The sequence below is a fragment of the Bubalus bubalis genome, chromosome 6 (assembly GCF_019923935.1).
Source record: "Bubalus bubalis isolate 160015118507 breed Murrah chromosome 6, NDDB_SH_1, whole genome shotgun sequence".
Taxonomy (NCBI): Eukaryota; Metazoa; Chordata; class Mammalia; order Artiodactyla; family Bovidae; genus Bubalus; species Bubalus bubalis.
Genome location: NC_059162.1, coordinates 28,143,370 through 28,163,304, shown reverse-complemented (window position 1 = coordinate 28,163,304; position 19,935 = coordinate 28,143,370). Strand labels below are relative to the sequence as shown.

General features: G+C 48.0%; 1 protein-coding gene and 1 pseudogene across 1 annotated transcript in view; one reads left to right on the top strand and one right to left on the bottom strand.

Moving 5' to 3' along the window:
• NGF (nerve growth factor) overlaps nt 1–14,457 on the bottom strand; it is a 58,322-nt gene extending 43,865 nt beyond the window's left edge. Inside the window, exon 1 of the mRNA XM_006058673.4 lies at nt 14,360–14,457. The gene's annotated coding sequence lies outside the window, so the exon portion shown is untranslated. The remainder of the gene's footprint in view (nt 1–14,359) is intronic.
• The window catches only part of LOC102406482, a 91,832-nt pseudogene continuing 80,573 nt past the window's right edge, over nt 8,677–19,935 (top strand).

The following is a 19,935-nucleotide window of genomic DNA, read 5'->3' as shown; positions in this document are numbered from 1 at the left end:
CATCCTTATTGTGAGGCATCATGGGGCCAACCTGGGGCAAGGGGCACCCATTCATCACCTGGATGTGCTACTCATAGATTGTACATCATCACAGGTGGCATCGTGGGAACTGCTTTTTTTAATTGAGGCATAGGAACAATGTTTGGCAATGGGTCAGAATGTTGGAAATTAAGACTATCCTGGAGCCATGATTTTCATAATTATCTCATGTAATATCTCATGATACGTGGGGCAGTGAAATGTTTATTCAGGGCACAGTCTCTGCCTGTGAAATCTGATTCTACCCTTTACTGGCCTTTCTAGCTGCTTAGGCCCAACTCAACAGTTGCCTCACTTGGGTCCTGGAAAACTGATAGCAGAAGAACTTCCAGTTTCTTGTCCAGAAACTATTAATACAATCAGCCCTTCGGGTTGAGCTACTTAGAGACTTTCCCCTGAAGATGACCTCTCTTCCCCTTTCCCCCACCCGCTTCCTCCCTCTATACTGACCTCTGTTCCTGATCTGAACCAACTTGAGCCTAGATTTCTCCTTCCTGCTCCTGCCTTTCTCCCATTTGCCTCTCTTTTCTGGCTCCTCTCTTCAAGCATACATCTAAGACCGCTGAGCTCTCCAACTTTGCTCTATATCCTATTGAATATTGAAGTCCACAGCTGGCTCTAATCTGTAAGAGGTGCTCCCAGGTATATTCATGCTTCAGGGGAAGTCACACTTTCAATGCCCTGCTCCATTTTGGGCCAGCTTAGCTGAACAGGTGGGGACTCCACAAACTTGCAAAACAGCCCTCCAGGAAGCCTTCCCCCACAAGCCAGATCCCACTGATGGTCTCCTTTCCTAACCTTCTGTAGTAATCGCTGTCTGTGCCATACACATCAACCATTCATTCATTCACTCAACGAATACTTCTTGAGCTCCTATATGTGATGAAGCCCTTTATGAACACAACAAAGTCCCTGTCCCCATTCTCATATTCCTGTGGAGGAGTCGAATAATAAACAAACAAACAAAAAACAAATAATAAAACTAAGCAGTATGACATAAATAGAGCAGGGTAAGGGGAGAGAGTCTACCGTGGCAGGGTTTGGTTGAGTGGGGATAGATGTATTAAGTTATAGCGCTCAAGAGATATAACACCCAAGCAGACCTAAATGATGATCAAAAGCTAACTATGTGAAGAAGATCTGTGGGTAGCAGTGTTCCAAATAGAAGAAACAGCAGGTGCAAAGGCCCAAGACAGTATCAAGAATGACGTGTTGAAGATACAAGACACGGGATCCTGGAGGGAGGATCAGGGTCCAGATCACATACATGCATTCTCCACTGCACCTTTCTGACATTTGGAGCCAAATGACTCTTTGCTGCTGGGTGCTGTCCTGCGCATTGCAGTGTGTTTAGCTGTATCCCTGGACTCCGCCAGCTAGATGCCGGTATCAGCCCCCTACTCCCTCCACATGTGACAATCATGGGTTTGCCATTTTTGATGTTTCCAAGTGTCCCCTGGGTTAAGAAGCACTGAAATAATGCCATGGCAAGAATATGGATATTAGTCTATGTGTAATTGAAGGCTTAAGAGCTAGGAAATAATGTGACATGATTTACATCTTTAAAAGGGCACTCTGCTGTTAGGTTAAAAGGTTGTAGGGAACAAGAGTGGAGGCAGGGAATCCAGGAGGAAGTCTCTGCAGTCATCTGGCTGATAGATGGTAGTTTGGACTAAGAGGCAGTAGTGGGATGTGAGAAGTGCCCAGGTTCAGTATTTAGTTTGAAACCAAGAAGACTTGCTGGTAGATTGAATAGAAAAGGTGATGAGCTACTATGTGTAAAATAGATAATGAGAACTGCTGTACAGCACAGGACCTCTCCTTGGTGCTCTGCGGTGACCTGAATGGGGAGGAAATCCAAAGAAGAGGGGACAAATGTGTACGTATGAATGGCTCACTTTGCTGTGCAGAAGAAACTGACACAGCAGTATCAAGCAACTATACTCCCATTTTAAAAAGCACTAGCTTGTTTGGATGGGCTTCCCCTGTGGCTCAGGCGGTAAAGAATCTGCCTGCAATGTGGGAGACCTGAGTTTGATCCCTGGATTGGGAAGATTCCCTGGAGAAGGGAACAGCTACTCACTACAATATTCTGGCCTGGAGAATTTCACGGACAGAAGAACCTGGCAGGCTACAGTCCATCGGGTTGCAAAGAGTTGGACAAAACTGAGAGACTTTCACTTTCAGGTTGTTTGGCTAAATAGGCCAATAACTATAGAGAATATACTAGTAGGCTTAAGAGTAAGCTTCTCCAAGGGAGGAACTGTACACTGTTTCTAGTTGTGTCCCTCTAAACTGGCAGAAAGAACATTGTAGAATGTTTGCTGGATTAATAAACATGAATAAGTGAATGAGAAAAAATAAAGGTGATGAGGAAGGTCTAATCAAGGATAATTTCCTGATTTGGGGTCTGAGCAGCTGGGAATAATGACATCATTGTCTAAAATAGGGAAGACTAAAATTAGACTTGGAAAAGAGTAGTTCAGGGGTCAACAACTCTAAGTCTGAAATGTCCATTAGATGTCCAAGTAGACATGACAATAGAAGCTGAGAGCCTGGAGCCCAGGGGAGAGGACCAGGTTGGAAATAGACATCCAGAAGTTGTAGAACCTATTTAATGCCTGGAGAGGCTGAGATAGACCATCTAGGAAGAGAGGAGTACAGATAAGAAAGGACCCTGGGCTGAGCTCCAGGTACTCCTATATTTAGAGGTCAGAAGAGGGAAAAGCTGGCAGAGGAGACAGAGGGGCCATTAGGAAGCTTCACGTCCTGGAAGCATCCTGCAACCACATCTGCCTTGGACTATCCCCAGCCAGGTCACCAGCTAAGCAGAGAGCCCCTCGGGTACTCATCCATGATTGGTGCCAAGGGCCTCTACAAAGCCAAGTTTTGGACAAGCCAAGGACTTAGCCAGAGTCACGTTGTTTAATCTTTACACCAAGAAGTAAGTGCTACTAGCCCCATTTCATAGCTGAGGAAACTAGAAACTGGAGAGCTGCAGGAACTTGCCCTGGTCACATGTGTTTTCAGCCCCACTCCTGGGCCTGCAGTTTTGAGAGCCTGCTTCCACACTGATGCTCTTTCCACGGTGCCCTTGGCCTCCGCCTCGCAGGGGCCCGCTCTGCCTGGCACAGGCCTCTGTTCCCACCATGGCAGGAGCAGCTTGTTTCTTCCCGGGATTATGTGAAGTGCTTTCACATCTGCTACTGCATTTGAGATGGGCAGGGGGGAGCTGGGATGGCACACACAGAGCAAGTGACAGTCAAGGTCCCTCACCTAACTCAGGGTAGAGCCAACACTGGGCCTGGAATCTCAAAGTCCTTTTCCAGGGTTCTCACATCTCACCTCTTATACATACAGTCAAGTTGTCTCCCCAGCTGGCAACTATATTAAAGGCAGAAGGTCGTTCCAGTATCCAGGGGCAAACTTATTATTCTCATTTTACAGATTAAGAAACAGAGGCTCAGAGAGGCTCTGTGATTTGTCCAAGTCACACAGCTAAGAAGCTGACCCAGAAATAAATCCCCATTCTCCTAGCTCTCAGTATGACAGAGCTGAAATAAATAATCTATATCTGACAACCATTTTTCTTTCTTACATAACAACTTTCCCAATCCGTAAAAGAAATAAGCTTCAGACAGGTTTCTGGAATTTTCACAAGCATGAGTGTTGCCAGTCATAATTCTGGTTCATAATCATTAAAGAAGTGAAAATGAGTAGAATGTGGATATTCTGTGTGCTGTGCCAACTTAAAAGTACTTTTGTTATGCTTAATCACAAAGGTGATTTAAAAATAACCTACAACAAATAATATGTGTTGCTTTATTAAGCCCTCTAGTTTCTGACATGTCCCACTCTTTTTTAGAAAAATTCAAAACAATACTCAAAAGTTCCACTCCCAGAATATTTTCTTTCATTTCCAAGATAAATGGAAATGGAGATGCTGACACATGGCTGTGAAATCTGGAGTCAGGTTTTGGTGTCTGACCTCCTCGAAAAAGAAAACAAAAACATTTCTAAGTGTTCACACTTTCCCCGCAAAAGGACAGATGCAATACCCTTGAACCCAGATGAAAAGAAAGGTAATTCGTTTCATGCATAAGAAACATTCTTGGTGGTGTGTCATGTTCTGGGACAATTGATTCCATTTGTCATTGCAAGTTTCAGAAAGGATGGAAATATGCCTTTTTCCCTCCCTTTTGGGCACAGAAAATGTAAGCCAGCCTCTGCTTTTTCCTAAAAAAACAACAACAGCAACTCAGGTGCAACAGTGATGGATTTAAACAGCCTCTTAGCTGCTTTGTTCATGATCCGGTCAAGATCCTGATGCTGTGCTCAATATAACCCACCTGCTTAAGGAGCAAGGGGCTGTATATGATGTGACAAATGTCTCTCTTTTGCTATAAATGTTATTTTTTTTTAAAGATTTTTTGATGTGGACCATTTTTACAGTCTTTATTGAATTTGCCACCATGTTGTTTCTGTTTTCTCTTTTTGGTTCTTTGGCCATGAGGCATGTGGGATCTCAGCTTCCCAACCAGGGATGGAAAATGCAGCACCTGCATTAGAAGGCGAAGTCTTAACCACTGGACTGCCAGGAAGTCCCTATAAATGTTCTTTAACATGTGCAACTGGCCTGATGGCATGGATTTTACAGGGGATGGTGGGATGAGTTGTGGTAAAGAAGACTCTTACAGAGATGAAAATTATAACACTCCCACTTTCTCCCCGTAAACCCCCGTGCCCTGCAACCTCAAAAAGAGACGTCTTAACTGCCTAGAAAGGAGCATTAAATCTTTGGTCTGGACAGGAATTCAGCATTTGAGGAGATGTCACTAATAATCCTCTTTGAATCTGAGTGGTGAAAATGGGGCCCCGTTGCGGGTGGGGAGTTGCATTTTACAGAGAGAGAACTGGAATGAGCCCCAGGGGAGCACGGGGAACACAAAAGGGAGGTGAAGCTTCTGCCTGAACAAAGAGGCAGCAGTTTATCATCGCTGATCTGTCCTCAGGGGACTGCATTAGCCAGGCTCTCAAGAAAATTAGGCCATGTCACCTTTGTGGCCCCTGGTATGGGTCATTCTTCCATGTACCCTCTGCTGGAGAGGGGAGGTCTGGGGTCAGTGACAGACTGTGGGCTAGGTTGAGGGCTGGAGTCAGGATTAGGGTTTGGCTCACCTGAAGCCGTCAGCTCCAAGGCCCACACTAGGAGCCTGTAAGCTGTTTATAGCAGGAGATAAATTGAAATCCTCCGCACTGGGGCAGCCTGGAGCCTCGCTCACAAGAAAATGTTAGGCTTCCTGCTCTGGGCAGGGACTTCTTAAGAATTTGACAATGTCAACATTTTAATAGTATCTTAGCCCTGTTGTCCTTATAAAAATATACTGAGAAGGAAAGGATGTGATTTGTGGGAACAGAAGCTCCTTCCAGAGTCACTGTACCACCACATTAAGACCAAAGAATTTGTCCCGGTCACAAGGCTGGGGAAGGCTGCGATGCTGTGATGCCCCACTGATGGTTCTCAGTGACAGGGAGGGGGATGTCTTGGGCCCTTGGGACAACTACTGTCATGATGATGTCCAGGGAACAGAATCACAGAAAGATGCCTCTGCCAACATGAAATAGAAGAAAGAGGGTAGAAAGGTAGGGATACAGACAACATACCATGCTATTGTTTCTTTGCTAGGCTGGCCAGAGACTTCAGGCACAAAATCATTCAGGGAGGTCATCGTTCTAATGAGGCTGAGTAGTCTGAAAGAAGACGATAAAGAAGGAGTAGGCAGAGGGGGAAAGGAGAAGACCATTGATGCCAGTGGCTTTTGCTTGCTGAGGTCTCCTTGATGGCAGACCCAGTACCAAGCACTTCATACATCTTTGTCATTTAATCTACACAATAGCCCTATGAGGAGGCAATTAGTCTGACCTTGCAAATGAGGAAACTGATGCTTAGAGAACTTAAATTCCCTAAGATCATACAGCTAGGAATCACAGAGCTGGGACTTAACCCCAAGCTTGTCTGGCTTCAGAGCGATGCCCTTTTCTAAACCATGCTGTTGTCTGTGCCAAGAGCTTTTCAACTTTTTTAACCATGACTCATAGTTAAAAAATACATTTTCTGTCATGATCCAGTTTGCACACATATTGTCTAAACATATATACAATTAAAACAAAGTTTTCACACATATTTCCCTTTTTTCCATGCAATGCATGTTAATTTTTAAACATTTTACTCTATTTCTTTCTTTAAAAAAAAAAAAGTTGTACCACTTAATTGATTTCTCATCTCCCTAAGAGGTCCCAACCTATTAGGTCCCTTACTTTATTCTATGACAGTGGGTTTGAAATTTTTTCAACTTCTTGCTTGATCCCTTTGGATGCTGGGCTGTATCTCTGTTTCTAAAGCAAGCTGCTAATCATGTACCCTGGACCATCCCTCTGGTGAGGGGACATCATTAATCAAATATTTCAGAAATTACAAATATCTGACAAAGCCGTTTGCTTGGAAAAGAGTCAGTCCAGGAAACCATCCAGAAAACATAATCGCTGATCTCAGGCACCGACTAGTAATATTTTAAGCAATTGATGCATGCTTTCGCAAAAGAAACTATTTTCTCTGCTTTCAGAACTTACAGGACACATCTGCTCTGACGGGACCATGCTCAGTCACCATCTAACAGTAAGTGCCCAAGGAAATGAACAACGCAAGGGTCTGTGAAGACTGTCACCCCATCATCAAGAGTAGTGTTGTCTTTCTCAGTTTTGGGTGAGTACACCCAGGATCTGAAATTTGATTGCTTTGCAGTGGAGTGCATATGTCTTCACCCTGGTTTAGAATTTGGGGTGATTTTGTTTCAGCAGCTAGGGGCAGGGACAGGGTTGATCGAATCAGATTTCGATCATGGAAAGTAAGGTCCTGATCAGGTGGCTTCAGCACAAGTCAGCCTGAGGAGCCGCGGACTCAGTGACTTCACTCCAAACAATGTGCATGCTAATTGAGAAAACATGTTCCTGTGATGGCCTCATGCAAAAATCCAGATTTACAATTTTTTTTTTTTTATTCCTAAGAATTCCTTGAATATTTGCCATGCGTGTCTATACAGCCTCCCGGAGTACTTTTCCTTCTTATGGAGTAGAGTTCTGTTTTTCTGCTGTTGGCCCAGGTCAGGTTTTTAAAGTGTGGGATTCTGACAGAGCAAGCAGGAACACAGTCTCGGGCCTTGGGGAGAAGCGGGAAGAGGGCAGGAGGGGAGAAAAACAGCCTACAAATGCTATCCTTCTCTGGGGACAGGAAAAGCAATCGAAGCCCAAGTCCTCAGAAAGCCACTGTTCACAAAGCTCAGTGAATGGCTCTTCTTCATGTTTCTGGTCCTTCATGTCCTCTGGACTGGCTAAACCCCACCTGCCCAGCATTAGGACAGAACTCAGGCTCACTGGGCACCGCCAATGTTCCAGGCTCTGGACTAAGTAAGGGCTTTCCAGCCCTCCTTCGTCTCACCCTCGCAACTGTCCCCTGAGATTCGCCTTATGAGTCCCTTTTACAGATGAGAAAACTGAGGCTTAGAGTCATTATGTGGTTATAGAGCCAATAAGAGACAGAGATTGGGTCTGAAGCTGGTTCTGTTTTATGCCAGGGCTGCTTTTATACAATCCTACCTGCCTGCAGGACATTCCCTTCCTCTAGGAAGCCTTCCTAGAGGACACTGGTCATTCAGGCCTCTCAGAGTCGATGGGAACTTCTTCAGCTAGTTTCCATTTTGATACTGCTCTCAATTTCTCCAAGTGTGTCTATCTGGATAATAAGATGAAACTGCAGGCAGGTTTTGTTGATCTGCATAGATGTTTTGAAAAGTGAAGGATCTACACACTCAAGCATAAAGTTTGAATTCTTGGAAAAGTTGGACGATCTGGCCACATTGGGTCTACAGACCTGCAAAGCAACAGATTGTCTGTCCTTTTCTGATGGGGCATACCCTCTCTAGTTCTCTGCAGCCCCCACCAGCCTAAGTCTTACCTTATATTATCTGATGAGCCTCTGAAGCCATTTAAATTTTTATTTTAGAGCAAGCTCCTTGGGCAGAATTTATATTTATTGTGACTCACCACAGGGCCCAGGCCCCTGGTTAGCATATTAATCAAGATGCTCATTGGAAGAGGGCAGATCCATCCATGGCCTGATGTTGCCTTCCCAGGGGGGGACTGTTTCCCCTTTAACCACAGGTTATGTGCTATTTAGCAACAGCTGCCCAGCCACTGACCCTTGGGGTGGGAGAGCATGAATGCCTGGCTGACATAGAAAATTTCACTTCCTTCTCTTCCTTCTCTTGCGAACTTGATAAGACACATAAAATCCTAAGGAAATGAGTTGTTGGAGGGAGAAGTTGTTATGTGGGGGTAAGGAACCGAAACATTCTTAAAGCTGCCAGTACAAATGGCCATTCTCAAGAAATGCCTTATTTAGAGAGCATTACATAACATCTCTGAGATACAAGTCTGAGAAGTTTGCCTCTGAAAGAAAATCGCAGGAGAATATCTCTGAGTTTCCTTTCACTCTGATATTATGAGGCCGAGGTAGTCCAGAAGATGAAATGTTTGGTTAAAATTCTCCCCCAATGAGAATGTTAATTACAGAAAGTCAAAATGACGGTGGGTGAATTCCTAGAGAAGATTCGATGCTTCCAGAAAGATTTCTTATCCCAGGGCAGCAAAGCTTTACACATACAGAGGCATAAAAAAATGCAAAGATGGTGTTGCTCAATCTGAAGTGAAAGGCATACCTCAGATCAGTACCACTGAGGGAGAGAATGACAGAAAAGAGCTCGCGTTTGCTGAGTGCCTGCTCAGCTGTGTGCCAGGCCTGTGCTGGCATCCCACCAATATCACCCCACTTGAGGTGCCCAGCCCAACACAGCAGGTCCTACTGTTACCTCTGTTTCACAGCAGAGGAACACCAGGTACAAGAGACGCCCGCCTGCATCTCTGCTTTCCTGGCGCTCATCTCCCTCCTCCCTGCTTACTTAGTCCAGCAGCCTTCAGGAGCATGACTGCTCTTTCTTTTGAACAGTCCAAAGGGAGTCTGCCTCTCTCAGCATCTCCCATACAGCACGGGGTGGGGGTGAGGGGGCTCAATACCTGGTTATTGACAAGGATGGGATGGCACCCTAGCGTGCTAACCTCCAAGCCAGGTCTGTGTTGTGCTGTGCTTAGTCGCTCAGTCATGTCTGACTCTTTGAGACCCCAAGGACTGTAGCCTGCCAGGCTCCTCTGCCCATGGGGATTCTCCAGGCAAGAATACTAGAATGGGTTGCTGTGCGCTTCTCCAGGGGATCCTTCCCAAGCCAGGTCTGCTCAAGTCCAAACACGGGATGGTGTTTCACTAGACTGGACAAGTGAGAAATGCAAGTCACTTTAACCCCGCGTCAGATCCACAGTGACTAGGGGCTTAGACAGTACCTCCCTCTCTGGACCTGGGCTGAGCTCTCATGGTTTCCAGCAGGCAGCCCTCCCTGGGCTCACTTGGGAATGTGTGTGGTGTTCAGACAGATGATATATTCCACCAACCTGGCTACCGAGGGGACAAAGGAAATGGGAAAATCGGCCCATCTGTGTACCAAGTAGCACATACTTTGTGGTTACTGGGAGCCTATTCCGTAGCAGTGGATTTTAACTGCCCTTAGTATGGAACAGCTTCTGGGGGAAGCTTGGGCTGTTCATCCTCACTGACTTCAGAGCCAGATCATTCTACTTACAGAGCTCTCCACCTGCAGAGGCCACCGCGGGCAGTGCCAAAACCTCTCCATCTGCTTACCCCAGTGGGGAATTTTCAGGGAAACCCTGACTGTCTGACTGACTAATAATACTACTACTAATAAAAAGATTTTCCATGTGTGAAAGAGGTTGGCCAAACTTGGGCAACTCAAAAAGCATTGTTGCTAGTCCTACTTGACAGATTGCATCACCAGACCAGTCTCAGTCTCATCTGGGAATCTCCTTACATCTCTGATGTCCTTTTTTTCTTTTTTTGGCCTCATTAGGAATCAACTATGAACCCTGCCAGTTCTACTTCTTTGGTAGCTTTCCCTCTCCAGCAACTTGGGGGTGTTGCTGTTGTTTAGTCGCAAAGTCGTGTCCAACTCTTTTGCAACCCCATGGACTGTAGCCCACCAGGTTCCTCTGTCCATAGGATTTCCCAGGACAAGAACATGGGAATGGGTTGCCATTCCCTACTCCAGGGGTTTGGGAGTGGGTAGCAAGAAATAAAATCCTCCAAAGAAATTATTCATTTTAGCCCTTTGCACTATGAATAACCCAAATGACCCCATTTTTTGTCATCCAGTGAGACCTTGTGGCAGAGGTAAGGATAAGTGAGAATAAACCCAGTGCTATATGCACCATCTCTCCAGTGTACATTGCTAGCCTACTTTTTCAATTAAATGTCACATTATTGATTCCCATTTACTCTCACAGCTTGGGCATGGTTGTATTAATTTGATATCAACATGTGCCCACGTTGTATTAAGTGTTGTCAGTGCCAGGGAGGGCTCTGCTTCCTCACTCTCTCATTCAGAGAAGTGACCTCCTGGTGCTACAGTGTGGTCCATTTAGTAAAGGAGAGAAGGATTTCCTCCCAGTGCTGTGGACACCCGGGGCAGGCAGTCTGCCGGTATTTTTAACAGCATATGGCAGAGAAGGAAGCCGCCATGCTCTAATACCACCGGTCCCTTCCCCCCAACTCTTTCTGGTTTTCTTTTCATGTGGGCCATTTGTAGTCACACTCCACTGACAAAAGCCAAGGATGATGCCCGGCAGGATCACAGCACTGAGCTTCCTGAAGCCTGATACACTGGCTCTTGGAGGATGAAGCCCAGGGCTGGATCCCTGAAGCCCCAATTCAGTGATTAAGTAGAAGATGGCCTGACCATAAGGCCTGAAAGAAAGGTCCTTATTGGTAATTGCCAAGGGAGTTCTCAACTGGGAGCAGTATTTCCCTTTTAATAAGCATTTAGCCTTCCATGGGGGAGAGGGGATTTTGGGTTGTCACCATTTCTGTCATTTTGGTAGGGGGGGCAGGAATACTCAACTTCCAGCATTACAGAAATAAGTCACCCTTAACCAAGAATTTTCTCCAAATGCCAACAGCCCCATTGAGAAACACTGTTAATATACTACCCTTCTCCCATAGATTGGGAAAGTGAAGGTTGTGAAGTTTAGTGACTCGCTCAAGATCACAAAGCTATTTTCCCTTCTGTCTTACAACTCAAAAACTACCACAAGAAGTTTACCCAAAATATAGGAGAGAAATATTAAGAGATCATTTCAGTATAATTTCTCTTGAGGCAAACAACCTCTAGGAATTCCTCCACAACATGTAACGTAACCCATAGAATAGAAGAGTAATGAAAAAAATCATGAAGCATAACATCTTTTTTTATTATGTGATTTCACTGTTCTGGTCTTGGCTAAATTTTGTGCTTCAAGGTCTATCATCTCGGCTTAAATAGGACAATTCCATCCCTATGCATAACCAGCCGAAAGGTCAATGACCACAAAGCCTCAGCTTCTCCAGCTACGTTTCTGCCTTGGGGCCATCTCGATTTCGCTACTATTTGCAGGTTGGATGTTAACCATCTCCCCACTGTCAGGAAGCAAGGTCCCTGGCAATGGGTTGGGGAAGGGTCTTTTCCTCTTCCTTTACTTGCTAGAGGCCACAGAATGCTGTTCTGTGAAACTGGCCCAGAGTTGATTTCTCAGGACTGGCTGAGCCTAGGAGCTGACGGTTTAGTTGATGGTTTGCAAGTTCAGAGGTGCCAGTCAAAGAAAGAGAAACCCTCTGGGAACATGCATTGTTTGCTCAGAGATATCCAGACTTTATATGAGTCCTCATCAAGCCTTCTACCGCCTGCTGAGGGCAGAGTGTCATTTTTCTGTGGCTCCAGTGCAGTTGCCGCTGAAATAAGGCACTCCATGAATGTGCAGCCGAAGTGCTCAGCACTCATTTAAAAGGAAAGTTGTGTGATTTTCTCATCAGTTTAATCTCAGCAATGATGAGAAACTTCCCTCGGGCTCCAGCCCTGCCCTGCCATGCCCTACCCTCCCTGCTGATGTCGGCAGCTGGGGCCCCCTTCCTGGACACTGCACAGATTTTTCTCTGGAAGAGGAGAGTGTGAAGCCTCATTCCCTGCTCCTTCTGCCCCTCCGGGTTGAGAAGATCTGTGGTGGGAAGTAGGAGAAGGTGAGAACCCCACTCATGGACAAAGGTTAAGGATATGGGAAGTCCCTAGTACTAGGATGGCTGCCCCGAGTGGAGCCAATTTTCCAATTCTCAGGTGGGTCTGTGGAGTTTTAGGGTGAGATGGCTGTCCAGGGGTGGTGTGGCACTAGCAGCTGCTCTGAAATCCTCTGAGATACTTCTACAGTCCTATCAATATGTGTCCCCAGTTCCCGAGACCTTGGTTCCCCATTTCCCGTGGTGCCTCCTAACATTTTTCCCTTCAAGGTTGCCCTTTTTCCCACCTGCCCAAAAATGTTGGCAAAAGCCTGGGGGAGGATTTTGGTGGCATGTGCTGTTAATCCCAACCCCCTTCAAGGACCAGAGTCTGAGGAACATTCATTTCCTCTCTGAGTCAACACCAGCAGGGCCAGCCTCAGACCCCAGACCCCTCTCACTCACCCCCCAACCCCAGTCCTCAGTTACCTCAATGTCCGGGAACACTGACCACGGTGGATTGACATTTGGGTTGCCCAGGCTGACCTATGACTTCTCCACAAAAGAGACCCTTCCAGACCGAATGGGGTCTTTGTTCAGTGGGTCTTCAGACGGGGAAAGTTTCAGACATTGGATAGGAAATAGTAAACACTGCCCAAGAAGAGCTGGCAGGGCCCGACGGCTGTTGTCCTTCTGCACCACGTTGAGAAGGAGAAACAGTCCCCTCCAGCAGACTTAAGTGACAGCTTCAAGAGTCTGAAGACCCTGGAGAGACGATACTGGTGGGTCTGCCACTGCCCTTTCTGAATTTAAGAATGTAGCTGGCCATGCATGTGTGGGAAAGGTGGGGGGTGGGGGGGAGGGGTTTGGCACTGCAGTGGTTGAGCCCAGAGGATGGAGCCAGAACAATTAATCAAGTGCCTTTTCTCCAGGATTTCTATTGGCCTCAGATGACAGAGGGGGCAGAGATACCCAGGAGAGTCCTATTTTGGTTTCCAGCTGGGAACGTGCACTAAGTTTTCCTTAATACCCATAGCACCCAAAGGCTTTGCAGTAATACACTTTAATGCATGAAACACCCATAAATTATCCGACAAACTGTTACAACTTCCAACCTGGAACAACTTGGAAAAACCAGCCTAGCAAGCACGCTCTTTTTTAATCTCTCAAGTCACTAGAGAAGAGAAAGTTCAAGCAGAAAACACCTTCCATGAGAATCTCAGAATTTTTTTTTTTTTTTTTTGGAAAGCAAAAGGAGAGTTGTAATCAGAGTGAAGCCGCTTGTTTATGATTGCTCAAAGATGCCGCTCCTTGACCCCAAGTCCTGTCTCTCCCTCCTCCGGGTCTTTGCCGCCTGGACCTAAGGCGCTGCCCGCCCCACCCCTTCATGCCAACTTCTCCTACACCTGGCAGCAGACAGCTGGAGGTGAGGCGTGTGACCCACGTAGCAGGACCTTCCATGGAGGTTGATCAGCAGGCTTCCTCTATCAACCCCTGGGGCCATCACCCAGGACTCCCAACCCTCCAGCGACCCTGGCTCCACTCGTTGCACCAGGTCCAGAGCCCCCTGCCCGGCTGGTCCCCATACCTGGGAGCAGCGTCCTGGGGGCAGCGTAGCACATGCGAGACTGGGCGCACACCGCGGCCCGCGCTCGCCGCGCATTCGCCCTCCGCGGTGCAGACCACCACTCTTGCTGTCCGGGAGCGCTCACAGCCCGCGCATCCCTCTCTTCCGGCTCCTTTACTCTCCCTCACTTGCGCTGTGTCTCCCTTCTAACCCTCGAGCTAGTCTCTGGCACCGCGGTGCCGCGACTGCAGGCGCCAGGGTTGCCTCCCGGACTTCCGACCATCCATCGGGAGATCGGGAACTCCACGACCTGATAGAGCGCTGCTCCCCACGACTCGCCCGCCAGCAGAGGCTCCCGCGCTCCCGCACCCACTCGGGACGCTCCTCTCACCGCCGCACTTCAGCCCGCGGGACCTTGGGGGCGGTGGTGCCCGGAGATCTCGCCAGACCGCGATCCCTGCATGCCCTCCCCCGGGAGCCTAGCCACGCCGGCCCGCGCCCGTGCCCGCGCTGCACCCCTCTCGGGCTGAGCTCGGGGCAGCCTGACTCACCGCTGCGCTCCCCTCCGGCTCCCAGCGCTCTCTGCTGTGCCGGAGCGCCGAGCTGCTCAACACAGCTTCTTGAATTCTTAGCCCCTCCTCCCTGAGTCACCCACTCCAAATCTTTTCCCCCACTCCAACCCTCCCCTGCCCCAGCCCCGCACCTGCTCTGGCCAGGCGGAGGTGCCCGCCAGCGGGGGCTCCTGGGGACGAGAGAGGTTGGTCGAACTTGCCCGGGGAAGGCTGACTGGACCCGGCCTGGGAGGGGTTCAACCCTCCAGAGGTCAAAAGGAAGCGCGCGCGGTTGGAGGGGCCGCGCGCAGAACCCGGCTGACTGGGGATTTTCTGAGACACCAGGCCGGGGTACTGGTTGCCGACGCCCACGGGCCGACAGGCTCGGGGTGGGTGGATTTGCCCGGCTGACCACGCACCCTCCACCTCCCCACGCTTTCCTTCAGCATTGCCTGCAGCCAGCGCCTGGAGCCCGGCGGGAGTGTCCGTCCCCGTCGGACGTCACCTTCCCTGCCCTAGGCTTCTGCTCCTCCTGCTCCTGGCAGCCAAAAGAGACAAGTCCAGAGACCCCTTTCTCCCAGGACGCCTCCTGTCACCCTGGGAGAAAAAAGAGCACCCAGGGGAGCTCTGCATGATGAAGGTGCATAGGCTTCTCTGACATGAGGGAGGGCTGTGGCCCTGAGAACCCTATCCCCCTAGAAGACCCTTGGGGGCAAGGGCAAGTCCTCTGTAGAGAAAAGGCACAGAGCACTTAGGCATCAGGACCTAGAATCAGAGCCTTCACTTAAGGCCCTGACTCAGGAAACTTCTTTCCTGGAGTCCCTGATCTTTCTGAAGTTGTACTCATGTTTGTCTGTGTGTGATGCCTGCATTTTTTCTGGATAGAGGGTGTGCAGCTTTCATCAATGTTGTTAGAGTTCTGCGACTCTAAACTGACCTAGGAAGACAGCCTTCCACCCTACCCCAAGCCTTACCCAAATTCTTCTTTTCCTCCACCATTTGTGCTTTCTGTGGGATGGGATCTCCTGGATCACCCTCCAAGATTTCTTGGGTTCTGTGGAGTCAGAGCTTGACGGGGGAAGCATGTCTGACCCATGGCCCATACCAGCAAGGCAGAAATACCCCGAAGTCAGATTTCCACTAAATGTGCATCATTAATTGTAATAGTGTTCTGGGGGATTCATATGTCTTTGGAAATTCATTCCACCAACCCCTCTGGTGTTGAGCTTGTAGACGTGTTTCTTCAGTTCTTCCTTGAGCAAATTGAATGCTGAACCCCTACTCTGTACCTGATACCACAAGGGAGGAAGGCATGTGAGGAGAGAGACAGAGAGAGGGAGAGACAGAGTCTCCCTTTATGGGTGAAGCCATGCCAGCGCAATCAATGTGAAGGTCACCCACAGGTGCCAGACTTAGTGAGGCAAAGGGATTCCTGCTCTAAGTACAGAGGTGGCCCTTGTTTCCCCAGTGGGGGGCACTTGAACAAGCTGAGGCTCTGCTTTGGCACTTGACACAGATTGATCTGAGGTTACCACTTCTTTCTGTCTTTGTCTTTGCCCCCATACCTAGGTTTACCCATTTACCTGAGAAGGATGAGGTAGGAAGAAAGCCTCAGACTTGGAAGGGAGCTTCAGCTTTGATATGACCTCGTTATTTCCCAGCAAAGGCTTATCCACTTGAGTTGTTCAGACACAAACTGGTGGAGGAACACACACCTAGAAGGTGAGTGTAAGTGACCAGAGCCACCATGAATGCCCCTTTCTGTAGACGTGGCATCAGAGTAGGGTGATCCATTAGGTAATGTATCTGTCAGTTAAACAAAGGAATTTCCAGACAATGGGACAAATTCATTCATCAATCATGTCATGTATAAACTTGTTTGAAAGTGCCAGCCCTAAGCCTTACATAATTGCTGCCCAAGAATTCAGGGATGAAGTTGACATTTTTAGAATAACAGAGTATTTGGTTGTTGAATGCAGACCTTTTGTATGTGTCCTTGTGTTATCACCCAGAAGGATAAAAGGTTTTGGGGCACTTGTGGTTCTTTTTTATGTAGAATGTAAAGAGGGAGATTTAAAGGTAAACAGGATACAAGCCTGGATACCCCGTTCCCCTAATGGTTGATCATATTCTGATGGCACATGTTGGTTTAGTAAGCACTCCTTTCTGTCCCTTAATGTCCCTGAATTTTAAGGATCTTGAGTAAAGTATAACATGTACATAACAAATACGCTTTCCAGAGATTGATCATTGAGCACCTACAATATGTCAGGGGCTTCCCAGGTAGCTCAGTGGCAAAAAATTTGCCTGGCAAGTAGGAGATTCAGGTTCGATCCCTGAGTCAGGAAGATCCCCTGGAGGAGGAAATGGCAACCCACTCTGGTATTCTTGCCTGGGAAATCCCATGGACAGAGGAGACTGGCAGACTACAGTCCATGGGGGTCACAAAAGAGTCAGACACAATTTAGCGGCTGAACAACTATGTGCAAGTCTGTGAGATGACCATGGTACCTGATCAAAGAGCTCGTGTTCTTGTGGGGGCTGGTTATTAGATCCTGGCTGTGTTCATCACCATCTCTCCTGGTCCTAGCACCAGGCCTGGCACACAGTAGGTGTTCAGTGAATGCTTTTTGAAGCCCACAATGCTCATAGCCATTCGCGGCTATCAGCGCATTCACACTGCATTGGTTCCCAGCAGATTCCAGGTCAGACCGGCCTTGGCACACAGACACATAACCAGATGTCTCTTCTCTTGCTTCTTCCACTTTCATGAGGATCCAAACAGAAATGACTTCCTCTTGGCCACTGAGACGAGGACCTTGAAGCCTGGACCAGCTACATTTATAGGAATCCAAACAGCTGAGAGGGCAGCAGGCAGAAGGAATGGTGCAGACAAGCAGAGGATAAGAATGTTTTCTGTACTAGATTTTCTCGAAAGCTTTTTATCCAGGGTATCAAAATAACCAGCAGCTGATGCGTTTGCTGCCTCGGAGGACAGATTGTGGCATGTGCAGTAATTGTTGTTATTTCTGAGGATGCAGAAGCCTGCAGCCATCGAGTGCCTTGTCAACAGCAACACTCAGCCTAGCACAAAGCTCCTGTCTCTCCCTTGCTTCATTCCAGAAGGCCAGGACCAAGTGCATATGCTATTTAAAACACCAAGAGGCTCAGCAGTGATCTATCAGCACTGATGGAATCACTGGATCTGCTCACAGTATGTGTGAAACAGAAATATTGTCCCAATTGCTGGAGGAAGTGATAGCTTCAGTTCAAAGATTTTTTTTTCCTTCCTACTGATCAGAGTGCAGAAACACTACAGAAGAGGAAACATCTCATAATGCTGAGTGAGATGACACAGTTACAGAATCACGGAGATCATCACTCCAGCCACCTCATTTATGCAGGAGGAGGACACGTTTCAGAAGAACAAGGGTGCAGACCAAGTAGAAACAACCAGGGGCAGGACCAGAACTCAGGTCTCCTGACTTCTAGGCAAGTCTTCTTGATATCACACTTTCTGGCTGAGGAAAAGACCTCCCGACCCTGGGTGGAGCGGGGAGGCTGATAAAGGAGCAGAGATCATTGCAGCTGGGGGGGGGGGGTCCCCTATCTCCTCTGGAGGACTATATCTACCTCTTCTTTGATGTCTCCTTTCTTCCTCTCTGATCTCTTCACTTTCTCCATCTCCAAGGTCTCTTCCCTTTTGCTTGTGAGCACTCACTTGCCTTTTCTCTTTTAAAGAAACAACTGGCCCTCCTGCAGCAGAATCACTGGATTTCTCAACTTCCTTTTACTACCAAATTCCTCAGCAAAGTCATTGACATTCACCATTTCCTTGGCTCCCCTTAAACTCCCTGCAGTCTGGTTCCTATCTTCTTCCCTTTCCCTTCCCCCTACTGAACTGATATTGTCTTCTTCAAGGTCACAGTTGCAATAACCACCCCGCCACCAATATCGTGATGCCAGCATTTATTGAGCACATCCTTGTTTCAGGCCTGGACCCAGGCCTGATCAGTAGCCATCATCCATTTGTAGATAAGGAAGCTGAAGACCTAGGAGGTACTTCTCTTGCTCTGCCTAAGTCAATGGCTGAGCAGAGATGTGACCCAAGCCTGTGGTGCTCTTGCTGTTAAACACTGTGCCTCTTCCTCCTTTTGGCCAGGTTCGGCAGACTATGCCAGTCCTTGGCTTCTTCTCCAATGACCTCCGGCGTCTAACATTTTCTTTTCCAGGCTCTTGTGACTACATCCTGGCTTGCCATCTAGCTCTCTGATTTCTCTGCCCTCGGAATGCAACTTGCCTCCCAAGGCTTAGTCCATGACTTTACTTTCTTTCCCATGTTCATTCCTGCAGGTGTCCCCTCCTCATTTTATGATCCCACCCCCTGGTTCAGCTCTGACCTCTCACGCATGCCCCTCAGTCACTGACATTGAGTGTCGCTATGTCCCAGGTGCTCCCGGGTTCTTGTTTTAGACCATATATACTGACACCGGCAAGGGCTCTGCTGCCATCCCCCATCCCCCTCAGCACGTCCACCCAAAGTCTTTGTTCTTAACTCAAGCTGCAGCAACCCTGTGGATCTCATCCTTGGAACCAGAGAGCCTAGCAGGGCTCAGAGCAGTTCAGCTCTTCTCCATTGGGGGCACCGCAGCCTAGGAAAGCCACCGGCTTGCAACTAGAAGATTTCATTTCTCTAAGGTGGCACGACCTTGGGAGAAAGATCTATCCTCTTTGAGACATAATAACTTGTAGTTATAGAGTTAAATATATTAAGTAATTTCTGAACACCTACGATGGGCCAGTCCTGTTTTAGGGGCCAGAGATTAAGCAAGTAAACAAAATAGCCTCTAGTTGTATGGAACTTAAATGCTAATAAGTTGCTTCACCCACTTTTGTTGTTGCTGTTTAGTCGTGTCTAAGTCACGTCTGACTCTTTGAGACACCATGGACTGTAGCCCCCCAGGCTCCTCTGTCCATGAAATTTCCCAGGCAATAATGCTTGAGTGGGTTGCCATTTCCTTCTCCAGGGGATCTTCTCAATCCAGGGATCAAACCCACATCTCCTGCATTGGCAGGTGGATTCTTTACCACTGAGCCACTAGGGAAGCCCTTATTAAATAGTTATTTAATATACATTATATTCCAGGCTCACAAAAATAAAATTGTGACTTGGTTGAGCCTGATTTGGAAAGGAGCGTGAGACAGACACAGAAATCAGCCACGATGAAACAGGCAGTGACCTCTTTAGGTGCAGGTCGAGCCAGTCTCCTAGGGGACTGGAGTCTCCCCTCTGCTCTCCTGATGCAAACAGCTGTGAGACTCCAACATCCCAGAAGGGTCCAGCTCAGTCCCCAGAAGGGCTTTCAATGACCTGATGGCCACCACACAGACCACCCCGATCTCATCCTCATGGGTGTTGTGTTCAGACCCCTCTGAGGCTCTCCTGCTCCCCACCCACTAGGGTGAGTCCTCAGTGCTCCTCAGGAGCCCCCACACCACTACTGCTGCCCTGGAGTCTACACCCAGGTCTTCAGTCTTCAGCCCCCACCAGCCTGGGTGTCAGGCATTTCTGTTGG